Genomic DNA, 12161 nt, shown 5'->3' with positions numbered 1-12161 from the left:
GGCTTTGATGCTACATGGCCGTGGGATCGGTTCCCCCCAGCCCAAACAGATGCACAGCAAAAGAATCATCAAAACAACGATTAGCCCCCATCACAGAGGCACAGGGTAACCCACAGCATGGGCTCAGCCCAGCAGGGGGTCAACTCCAAACCCATCACCAGCCACCAAGGGTTCCCTTTCATGATTTCCCTGTGCTTATTCTAGACTTATATATTTGGGAACTTGAATGTATGCCTTTAAAAATAACTATTACCTTCAATATGTTTGGAATGTGTGTAGTGGGAGTTTTATTGAGTAACCAAGACTTCCAATAATAGATTTTACAACGGGATGTGACAGCAGTGGAAATGTACACTGCTATAATTACTAGGTTAACCTGACTGGCTACAGTATGAGGCTCTAGTCAGACTCATGCCAGTGCTGCAGCTCCACGGACCTTAGTGATCTCAGGCTGCGTACCAGTGATACTCGTCAGTATCGTGGCATGGAAACAAAACACAAACTGGATTTACTTTAGGAAATTAGCCCTGATGTTGGAAACAAACTTCCTTTTGTTGTCATCCAGAGTCACATTTATTTACCAAGCTATATCACACAGTATTTTATATTCAGCTGGTTTTTAAAAGGACCAAAGAGTTGTCTGCTTCGTATTTTCATTTTTGCCATGGAAAGAATATCGTATCATCACAGCCCTAGTACCAAATAGCACCTTATTCCATATGTAGTGCACTTCTTGTGGCGGCAGGTAGCCTAGTGGTTAGAGCGTTGGGCCAGTAACCGAAAGATCGCTGGATCGAATACCCGAGCTGACAAGGTAAAAATCTGCTATTCTGCCCCTGAACAAAGCAGCCTGTTCCTAGGCAGTCATTGTAAATAAAAAGTTCTTAACAGACTTGCCTAGTTAAATAAAGGTTCAAATAAAATAAAAACAATTTGACCAGAACCCATAAGGTGCACTATATAGGGAATAGGGTGCTGTTTGGGATGGAGACTCAGTCTACATAACTTTCAGGCAGTCTGTCTCCTCTCACAACAAATAGTGAGCACCTCTCACATCATCCTCTCTCTTGCTAGGCCATCTCTGGATGTTTCTTCCAGTGTCTCTTTTAAGCCTCTTTTCTCCTCTCTCTGTTATACCACCATTACTTATTCCTCCATATTGGTTGCCTTGCCACCAGCTCCCATATCTGTACTTTGGCCTCCCTGTACATTCTGCAGATTCCTTGTCATTTCTCAACAATGTAATCACAAGACATTCTTTGCATGTACAAAGTTTACAGCTGCAGTGAGCAGACAACTCTCTGGCGTTACCGTGTGAGATTGGGTATATTTTAAAAGTCTATTTAATTTAGCTCTGGGAATCACTTTCATAATTCTAGACTATTGAAAGCAGAAGAGAGGAGACCATAATAGCTTGCTAATGTGATACATTATTTGAACCTATGCGGTGCATTACTATTCATAATTAATTTGTTTGCAGGACCAGCTTGCCAAGCAGTACCCTTGAATAATGGTTAGTGAGTGCTAATGTGTCCAAGTGTTCATACGACATACTAATAGAACTGCTGAATCTGTAATGAGGTCAATAAAAAGCAGATGGAATGATGTGAATGTCCTGCCAGGCAGAAGGTATCCGCATATTGCATGGGGGGCATATTGCTGTAGTAATGTGTAGGAATAAACAGACCGACACAGACTGACTGATTAACCTGGCAGCATAATAGACTCGATATTTGGATTACTAATCAAGAAATGGTTGGAAGAGCATTATGTAAAATCCAAAAGGAAACATTAGATTTTGCCAGCTATCTCCAGAGACAGCAGGGAGGGGATGAAAACCAGGGTTGAATCTGATTGGATTCTGACTTCCCCCTGGCTGCTTTGACGACTGACATTGTGCAAAACTGCCTTGGGCAGTGCTCTGCCAAAGTTCTATTCTCAGTCACCACCGCCTCTCAATTCACCGGCTCGACACCAAAACAGTGCATGAACTACCCACAACATTATTGAGTTTCACTGTGGGTTGTACAGAACAAGCACAAAGTCCCACAGAGATGCACTACATATACACAAAAGTATGTGGACACCCCTTCAAATGAGTGGATTCAGCTATTTCAGCCACACCCATTGCTGGCAGGTGTATAAAATCAAAACACACAGCCATTCAATTTCCATTGGCAGTAGAATGGCCTTACTAAAGAGCTCAGTGATCAGTGTGTCACCGTCATAGGATGCCACCTTTCCAACAAGTCAGTTTGTCAAATTTCTGTCCTGCAAGAGCTGCCCCAGTTAACTCGAAGTGCTGTTATTGTGAATTGGAAACATCTAGGAGCACAGCTCAGCCGTGAAGTGGTAGGTCAAACAAGCGCACAGAACGGGTCCGCCGCGTGCTGAAGTGCGTAGCGCGTAAAAATCAACTGTCCTCGGTTGCAACACTCACTACAGAGTTCCTAACTGCCTCTGGAAGTAACGTCAGCACAATAGCTGTTCGTCGGAACCTTCATGAAATTGGTTTCCATGGCCGAGCAGAAGTACAAGCCTAAAATCACCATGTGCAAAGCCAAGCATTGGCTGGAGTGGTGTAAAGCTCGCCGCTATTGGACTCTGGAGCAGTGGAAACACATTCTCTGCAGTGATGAATCACGCGGAACCATCTGGCAGTCCGACGGACTAATCTGAGTTTGGCAGATGCCAGGAGAACGCTACCTACACCAATACATAGTGCCAATTGTAAAGTTTGGTGGTGGAGGAATAATGGTCTGTGGCTGTTTTTCACAGTTCGGGCTAGGCCCCTTAGTTCCATTGAAGGGAAATCTTAACGCTACTGCATACAATGACATTCTACACGATTCTGTGCTTCCAACTTTGTGGCAACAGTTTGGGGAAGGCCTTTTCCTGTTTCAGCATGAAATGCCCAAAGCGAGGTCCATGCAGAAATGGTTTGTTGAGATCAGTGTGGATGAACTTGACTGGCCTGCACTGAGCCCTGACCTCAACCCTTTGGGATGAATTTGAACGCCGACTGCGAGCCAGGCCTAATCGCCCAACATCAGTGCCCGACCTCACTAATGCTCTTGTGGCTGAATGGAAGCATGTCTCCGCAGCAATGTTCCAACATCAAGTGAAAGCCCCTTCCCAGAAGAGTGGAGGCTGTTATAGCAGCAAAGGGGGGGGACCAACTCAATATCAATGCCCATAATTGTGGAATGAGGTGTCCACATACTTTTGCTGTAGCTACATTTGGTTCGTTCTGCCATAACTATTCTGACAGTTAGGGGAAACTTGACAATTTCATATTACCCCAATCAGCTCAAATTGAAAGCTCTTTAGAGAAGTGTTGACGTTCTGCCATAGAGATTGGCTGGAAAATGACTGATTCAATATTATGGAAAGGAATCTTTGAGAAAACAATGTGTTGCCATCCAACCTCATTAGACACACACCAGCTCCTGCCCTCTAACACCTCATTATCTAGTAGCTGGAGATGAGCGGCTTTCCAACAATCAAATCTGTCTTTAGAGGGGACTAGGATCAGAATACAGCACCACAATGTAGAGAAACTAATCGAACCAAGTCGTCAGAGTCAAAAACACTTGTAGGGTGAACTCTGTCCAAAAAGCAGGACAGGAGCATGGGGAACCTTTTTTTTAAAGTGACTTTTGAGGAGATGCTAAGTGGCTGTAAGATACTTGACACAGAGATTAAATGGCTTGGCCTGAAACCAAGCCTTTGCTCTCCTCCCAGGAGAGATGACTGTTGGAGCCAAATTCTTTGAACTGTCGCAAGGGATGTGACAGAACATTACTTCAGAGTTGTGACTGTTCCCCTTTCACTGGGGCTTACCGAGACCTCAAATGGAACCTTACCTACATCAGTCCCCCTTTTAGGTAACAGAGACTTGCAGTACAGTAGGGTAAAGAAAAACATCTGCTTGGAAAGTCAATGGTTATTTGAAAATCTGGACCAAAAAATTCAAATCTATAATTCAAGATCGGATTTAATGAAAACGTTGTACGTTTCCAGCCACAATAAGGATCATCTCCTTGAGATTCCTTCTCAACTCTTAAACTCACCCTCCTCACCACATATTCTCTCCCTCAGCACCACCCTCTCTGCACTCTTACAGAGAGGTGGATTGGATACAGCTCCGTCCTCTTTGTCACAAAGCTTTTTAAGATTACAGCAGTGCAGAGCAGTCAGTCTCCCACAGTCACACTACCAGTCCAGTCCTCATATTATTCCTCTACTGCTCAGTGCCTTCCTACAGTATCTGCACTGTAGTTATACATAGATTACAGATTGATTATACTGGAAATGTAATATTATAATGTACCCTGTAATGGTATTTGGGTTCTCACAGCAGAATAATACAAAAATAAAAAATAAATACTCCCACCACTTGCTCCCAACAACTCAATAGTAGACAAGACAGCAGGGCTAGAGCCAATGTGTCAGTCTGCCAGGCTACAAGCTGAGACAGTGGGCCTGTTTGCATAGTAAGCCTCTTTCAGACAGGAGCTAGAGCTGCAGAATAGTCACATGACCAGGATTCACACCCTTCTCATTCAACGGTCTGCCATCCATCTATTAGGCTGGTGAGACAATAGCACAGGGAGAGAGGATATTTGAGGGGAATGTTTCAGTGTAGAGACTAAGGACTTCTTGCATTGTATACAAAATGGTAATTGAAAATCAACTGTTATTACGCAGAAAATGTAAACAACAACTGTGAGAGCTGTGCATGTGTAATAAAATGTGGAGGCTTGGCTCAATTTACCTTCCTTCCAGATAAACATTCCTCCGTACATCAGTCCACTTCTCTAACCACTGCACCATGTATTCACTGATCACCATGGTTTCCTATGCCTCCTCTGGAGAAATATGATCACAAGGTATGATGAGGGGGAAACTGTAACTGGGGAAAGAAACAAAAGCCTTGCAATCTAGGAGCGAAAACCGAAAGACATGAGCTCTGTTCTGGATGGCAGACTGCCTCTGGGGGGCGGGGGTTGCTACAGAGTTATTATGCTGGAAATGAATGCAGAACTGGGGTGTGGGAGGAAATGACAGACTAGAAGACTGTTTTCACTGGAGAGGGGGGGTCCTAAAGACCTGGTGAAATCTCACCACGTTCGCTAAGCAAATATGGACATGGCAGCATCGCAAGGAAAACAGCAGATGAGGGTCGGATCATCAAGACAGAACAACAATGTTTATTTCCATGGAAAATAAACAAAGTCATTCTTAATTAATATCTAGTCAGTGTCTCTGGTATTCCATTTCCTGTATTTAGCGCATTTGAAGAAACTAAATGAGGAAAGTGGGCATTCTTGGAGAGGCTAGTATGTGCTAATTGAGGTTGGTTTGGAATAATGTACATAAACTGGAGAATCATCAGTCGTTCTCATTGCAGTGTTACTGTAGACAATGTGGTGAAGACATGGCCATGCTAGTACTCTACTGTGGAAACTTCTGGTCGAAAACCACAAACAGAGAGCCTGTATCAATGGGTCAGCTGCAGAATAGTGGGGAAAAAGCCATAGGCCCAATCCCAGTGTATCTTTTCAGTAGTTCACAGACCAAGGTCACAGCCTCAGCGTCTTTGTGTGTTTACATTTACAGGCAGATAACGGATGTAGAAACAGATCAGGTTGCTTAGAGGACACAGAAATTCTGGTTGTAGTCTACAAGTCAGCCACGCTGTTTTCACCAGTTTTCAGAGGGTAACTTAAACTCCCCTTTAACATCAACCTATTGTCACCTCTCACAAACACCAGTCTCAACGTCAACAGTGAAGAGGAGACTCCGGGATGCTGGCCTTCTAGTCTAAAGAAGGCTACTTTTATTGCTTCTTTAATTAGCACAAAAGTTTTCAGCTGTGCTAACAATTGCAAAAGGGTATTCTAATGATCAATTAGCCCTTTAAAATGATAAACTTGGATTAGCTAACACAATGTGTCATTGGAACACAGGAGTGATGGTTGCTGATAATGGGCCTCTGTACGCCTATGTAGATATTCCACATATATATATTTTAATAATAAAATAAAATGTTTTTTCTTTTTTTATCTGCCATTTTCCATCTACAACAGTCATTTACAACATTAACAATGTCTACACTGTATTTCTGATCAATTTGATGTTCTTTTAATGGACAAGAAAAATGTGCTTTTCTTTAAAAAAACAAGGACATTTCTAAGTGACCCCAAACTTTTGAGCGGTAGTGTAGATTATTTACATTACATTACTTTGTGGGCTATTTATTTTTATTTTACCTTTATTTAACTAGGCAAGTCAGTTAAGAACAAATTATTTTTTTCAATGATGGCCTAGGAACAGTGGGTAGAACGACAGATTTGTACCTTGTCAGCTCAGGGATTTGAACTTGCAACCTTCCGGTTACTAGCCCAACACTCTAAACCACTAGTCTACCCTGCCACCCCTATACTCAGTCTTGTCTCAGGGTAGTAAGTTGGTGGTCTGTTGACATCCCTCTAGTGGTATGGGGGCTTTGTTTTGGAAAAGTGGGTAGGGTTATATCCTGCCTGGTTGGCCCTGTCCGGGGGGTATCGTCGGACAGGGCCACAGTGTCCCCCAACCCACCCCACCTTGTCTCAGCCTCCAGTATCTATGCTGCAATAGTCTATTATGTGCTGGGGGGCTAGGATCAGCCTGTTATATCTGGTGTAATTCTCTGAGGTCTTGTGTGAATTTAAGTATGGTCCCTCTCTCTCCCTTCCCTCCTGGAGGACATGAGCCCCATGACCATGCCTCAGGACAACCTGGCCTGACGACTCCTGGCTGTCCCCAGTCCACCTGGTCGTGGTGCTGCTCCAGTTGCAACTGTTCTGCCTGTGGCTAAGGAACCCTGACCTGTTCACCAGATGAGCTACCTTGTCCCGGAACTGCTGTTTTTGACTCTCTCGCTCCCACACTTGCGGTCTCAACGTCAATGCTTGGCTATGAAAAGCCAACTGACATTTACTTCTGAGGTGCTGACCTGTTGCACCCGCTACAACCACTGTAATTATTATTTGACCCTGCTGGTCATCTATGAACGTTAGAACATCTTGAAGAACAATCTAGCCTTCATGGCCATGCACTCTTAAAATCTTCACCCGGCACAGCCCGAAAAGGACTGGCCATCCCTCAGAGCCTGGTTCCTCTCTAGGTTCTTGCCTTTCTAGGGAGTTTTTCCTAGCCACCATACTTCTACATCTGCATTGCTTGCTGTTTGGCATTTCAGGTTGGGTTTCTGTACAGCACTTTGTGACATCTGCTGATGTAAAATGGGCTTTATAAATACATTTGATTGGCTGGTGCTGTGGTGAGAGAGAAGTGTGCCTGCATCTCTCACAGAACTAGAATGAGATTCACTTTCTATCATCTCTGATAGCCATGAGGCTGCAACCATCTCACCAGCATTGTAATTCATCATTTATTTCCTGATAGAATCATAGCTGCGGGAAGGACGCTGCAGCACCCTTGATAAATGTAAATACATTTTCCAAAGTTAAAGAATTACTGCTATCTGTTCAGAAAGAAATGTAATGAATTCAGAATACTACACCAGGAATATAAGCCTATCATTTACCCAAAGAGGATCAATAGTTTATTTTTTTATTGCCTAAATGTGGATTGTGTGTAACAGTCCTGAATGTGCGGCAAATCTGTCAGTGAACAGCATGCAGCCAAAACAGGTATTTCGCAATATCTCAAATACAATCAGGGGAAAACACAGGTTGGAAAGCAAATGGCTCCTGCTGAACAGAGAAGTCTAATCTGTCTGTAGAGGCTTCCAAAATATTCTATCAACTTCCAAATAGGCCTATTGAGTGAACAGCATTGTTTTACAAAGTAAAACGAGAGAGGCTTTTGGCATGAGCACACAGGCCATCTCCGGTGCGTGAGACGATCATCATTGAGTGACTTATAGAAACTGGAAAACTTTTCTAGAACTAGAATGTCCTCAGATTGTAAAACATGTGTCTCCACACACCTAGGCCTTAATCTATTGAAGGATTCAAAACAAAGTCGTTTTTAATATTCTCAGATTCTGCTTATCAGTAGGCGGTCATTTCGATCATTTGTGCGGTATTAGAAAAAGATTATGCTAAGGTCTCCAGTCATGTAAAATTACATACAATTGCATGAAATGAGTTTATAGAAAGGCCAAATCTTTCTCGGACCGTAGGCTATAAAAATATATCCCATGTGTGCAACTCCTGCAAGCACCTCTACGCCACTACAATGACATGTATGCAATGCTTTATTAGAAAGTGGTTTTGCCCCCCCCATACGTTCATCCGGTATCTCAGAGCCCCATCGGTTACCACCCTTTCACGCTCCCTTTTTGTTCAGGCACCTCCCGATTTACAAATTAAGCACTTGGGGTCACCCCACTGCATAGCTAGCCTTGATCATTTATGTATGCAATCTTATCATGGTGGTCTTACTTACCATCTCTTCAGGAGAGGGTTATCTAGCCAAGTCTTTCATCCTGACTGATGGGAATAACTTTAAACTATGTCCTCTCAGCATGAGCCATACGGTTTATCAAAAGGGTTTTTACCCTGTGTGTAATAAGACTCAGTGTTTGTTCACCTAGTTATTCACTTATCAGCAGCAGTATATCAGCCCAAACTATTTCACACACATGTGAAATTGACAGGTGAGAGAGCATCTACACAGGTCAACCCCAACCAAATGTGACATTTACAGATAAGGAATTGCACATTATCACCTGCAGACAAGAGGGCATGCAGCAGGCTTTTTCCAGCTGCTCCTGCTGGAATCAAAGGAGTGCAGCAGGCACAAGGAGGCGCAGGGCTGAGATATGTGATGAGCAGTGCTGAGATATGTGATGAGCAGGGCGCGGTGCGGTTTTCATCAGATCAGTGACACCCTGATGACAGGCACCCTTAGCCCCTCTCTGAAGCACCTAGCAGCTGTGGCTCTAGTCCTCATGAAGCTGGCTCCGACCCAGGGGAGCACGACACTGCAGTGGGCCAGACTCCTTATGTGACTCTTCAAAACGAAAACCTGCCTAATAGTCACAAACCTAATGCCCCCAAGGTCCTTTCAAAACACTAAATCTCCTCACTTGTAAAAGACGTAAGACGATGTCTTCAGTACGTCATCTCGTCTCTGCATAGTTAGATAATAAACATTCCCAGCGATGTGAGCAACAGAATAGACTACATAGGACAAGAGAAAGCAAGTGCAGTGTAGGGAATGAGAAGGGAGGGGAAACTACTGTATGAGGGGTGGACGGAGGGAGGGAGAGAGTGGCCTGGTGGGTGATGGGGCTCTGAAAGCGGCGATGGAGAGAGATTGCTGGCTGTGCCAGGAGATGAGCCCTGTGTCGATCAACAGAGCTGCCTCTCTCGCCTCCCCTGCCTACAGCCAGAGCCCAGCCAGGCCTGAGAAGAGGGGGGCACTTACTACCCACAGACCCACAACGTAGCCCTCCACCAGGTCAACATCATACCAATTAGGTATCGCTCTCCCTCCCCCTCTTTCACACACACTCTCTCTCTCTTACTGGTTGCTATGATCACACTCGCATACAGGCAAGATCTGGACTCAAATGTGTTTCTTATACACAGACATGTTGATTTAGAATGGTAATAAATAATAAATAATTAGCCAGCTCATGTAGACGCAGCTGATACATATATACAGATGATATCTCCTCTGAAGCAAAGCTTCTCTTATCAGGTGCCAGGAGCTTCATATACCCGTCCTGGTGATAAGGCCACATCTGTGCAGACGACAAAGGCTGAGACTACATAGCCAACCCACAAGGCTACAACGCCATCTAATGCATTATAAAGCCTGGCTACAGGAGCAGAAATCACATTCACGTCAATGCCAAAAGAATCATTCTGGGGGGAAATATATAGGCCACATGAAACCTTAACACTAAACATGTACTTGCCTTAGGACATGTCAGAAGGCTAGGGTAGTGAGACCTACATCTGACTGCTCAATGAAACAGCAACTCTTCAGTATACAAAACAGAGCAGGCCAGAGGTTAATTAAACCCCTAACAGACACACTCATTCAGGCCCCTGCTGTACTGAAGGTCACAATTACTCTGCAATTAATACTGGTGGCACTGTCCGAGTTAAATGCAAAGTTGTACACAACTCTCAGGTAGCCAAGTCATGGCCGCACTCGAATTATGAACAATGGCAATGTTAATGCTGCAGAATATGTTCCACCAGCAGCATTCAGAACACAATAAGGCTGCAATGTGGCTATACGCTCCTCCCAGACTGGCCCAAAACAACTCCCATCCCTCCCGCCCTCAAATCAAATGCCTCCATCATTCCCCTCCTTCACGCCTGGACTGCATAATGAAGTGAAACACAAACAATCTGCAGCACATTAAAAAGGGCCTTGATTGAATCTAAATAAGCTGCACCTATTAAAAGTGAGGGTTAGGGTTCTACAGGAAAAAGACTGCACAAAGAAAATTCACAAATAGTTCATAAAATATATACAGCACGCTATTTGATGAACATGGGGAAGGGTTGGATGGTGTGGAGCCAAGAGGCCAAGGCTCATTTAAAAAAGGTCCCGTATACCCTTACAGTTGAAAGATAATCATCCTAAATGTCTCAATTTCATTGAAGAGGTGGTCAAATGTTGATGTAGTAATTACTTGCTGGTATGTCGGTAAACTGGGATGGCCTAGATCAGGTAAATACATTTAAAAAACATCCCCTAAAATGGCACATTGTACAAAATATCATTCCACTGGCTGATAGTAGTGCATGCAGAACTATTCTTACAGGGATCTTCTGCAAATTATTTTTACTAGCCTAGTGCGGCAACGTAATAAGACACGGACGAGTGCTTATATATATATATATACACATATACACACACACACACATAAATATAACGTTAATACAGAGAGAATATTTCCAAATGAAAGAGTTGCCCTGGCAATTTAGGACAAGGAAATTATCACCATCCAACTAAAAGCCAGCCTCCTTTATCACCATATTCTGCTCCCATTATTTTAAAAAGATAGAAACAGTATGGTATGATTTCCTGGTTTGTTTTCTTCACTGTGAGATTGTATTTTCTACCTATCCTGTGGGGCCTAGAGACCATGATAATGTCTTCACCAGCCATTACTGGTTTTAATGTCCTGTACTGCCAACAGGGTAGCAGCAGCAGGGCACTGAGAATGGCGCAGGTCTGTTCTCTGCAGACAATTAGATTTATATTCACACTCACACTAACTCGGCTCTCTCCCTCTACCCTCCTCTCCCTAACGATTGCAATGTACACAATGATATTCTTTATAGCATATGGATTATGTGCATGCAGCTTCAAGCCGAGACACATCGGCTAGCCGAGACAGTCTCAGTGGGATTAATTGTCATTTGTTATTAAGGATCATCATTTGTTTTTAACACAGACATGCTGACGTATGTAGGAAACTGTAGGTGGGGAGGACCCAAAATGGATCCTGATGTGGGTGAACCTGCAGCATTATGCAGGTATCATCTAGGTATACTTTATTTCTAATCCTGTACCCATAAATGTACATTATACAAAACACTCTGACATCAGCCTAAACATTTAAAAAGGCTTTCACAACATGCTATTTGTATGTTTATTGAATTCATGTCCAGAAAATAAATACAGACATGAAGATATTGTGGTAATCATATTTTCAATATAGGCCTAGATTAATTATATGGGACAGTAACTGTAATAATTTGTCAAATTGCACACACGGAAGAGGGCGGCAGGTAGCCTAGTGGTTAGAACATTGGGCCAGTAACCGATCAAATCCCCAAGCTGACAAGGTAAAAATCTGTTGTTCTGCCCCTGAACAAGGCAGTTAACCTAGGAACAGTGGGTTGTCATTGTAAATAACAACGTGTCTTAACTGATTTGGCTAGTTAAATAAAAAGTTTTTTTTTAACATAATAAAAGAACATCAGAATAATTGTGTTACATTAAGGACATTTCGTTTGTTGTGTGCAAGGTAAAATAATTAATAAATAAATGGACAGTGTACATAGAAAAAGCTTTTCTGTGAAAGGTTATGATGATTAAGCTCAATCTTTCTCAACATCCATCTATTTTGAAACCATTACATTAAATTCATATGAAACAAAATGGACAGATAATGC

The 12161-nt window shown here is 43.1% G+C and overlaps 1 protein-coding gene across 2 annotated transcripts in view; it reads right to left on the bottom strand.

Moving 5' to 3' along the window:
* Positions 1–12161, bottom strand: part of LOC118364101 (nucleoredoxin-like) — a 61018-nt gene that overhangs the window by 47186 nt on the left and 1671 nt on the right. The window contains exon 1 of one of the 2 annotated variants that reach the window (XM_052520233.1): positions 4778–4939. The exons of the other annotated variant lie outside the window; for it this stretch is intronic. The gene's annotated coding sequence lies outside the window, so the exon portion shown is untranslated. Of the gene's footprint in view, positions 1–4777; positions 4940–12161 lie in introns of those variants that run through there. 2 annotated transcript variants of the gene reach the window in all.

The sequence above is a fragment of the Oncorhynchus keta genome, chromosome 1, assembly GCF_023373465.1.
Source record: "Oncorhynchus keta strain PuntledgeMale-10-30-2019 chromosome 1, Oket_V2, whole genome shotgun sequence".
In the NCBI taxonomy this organism is placed as follows: domain Eukaryota; kingdom Metazoa; phylum Chordata; class Actinopteri; order Salmoniformes; family Salmonidae; genus Oncorhynchus; species Oncorhynchus keta.
The sequence above is the reverse complement of the archived record's forward strand: the minus strand, read 5'-3'. Positions and strand labels throughout refer to the sequence as shown.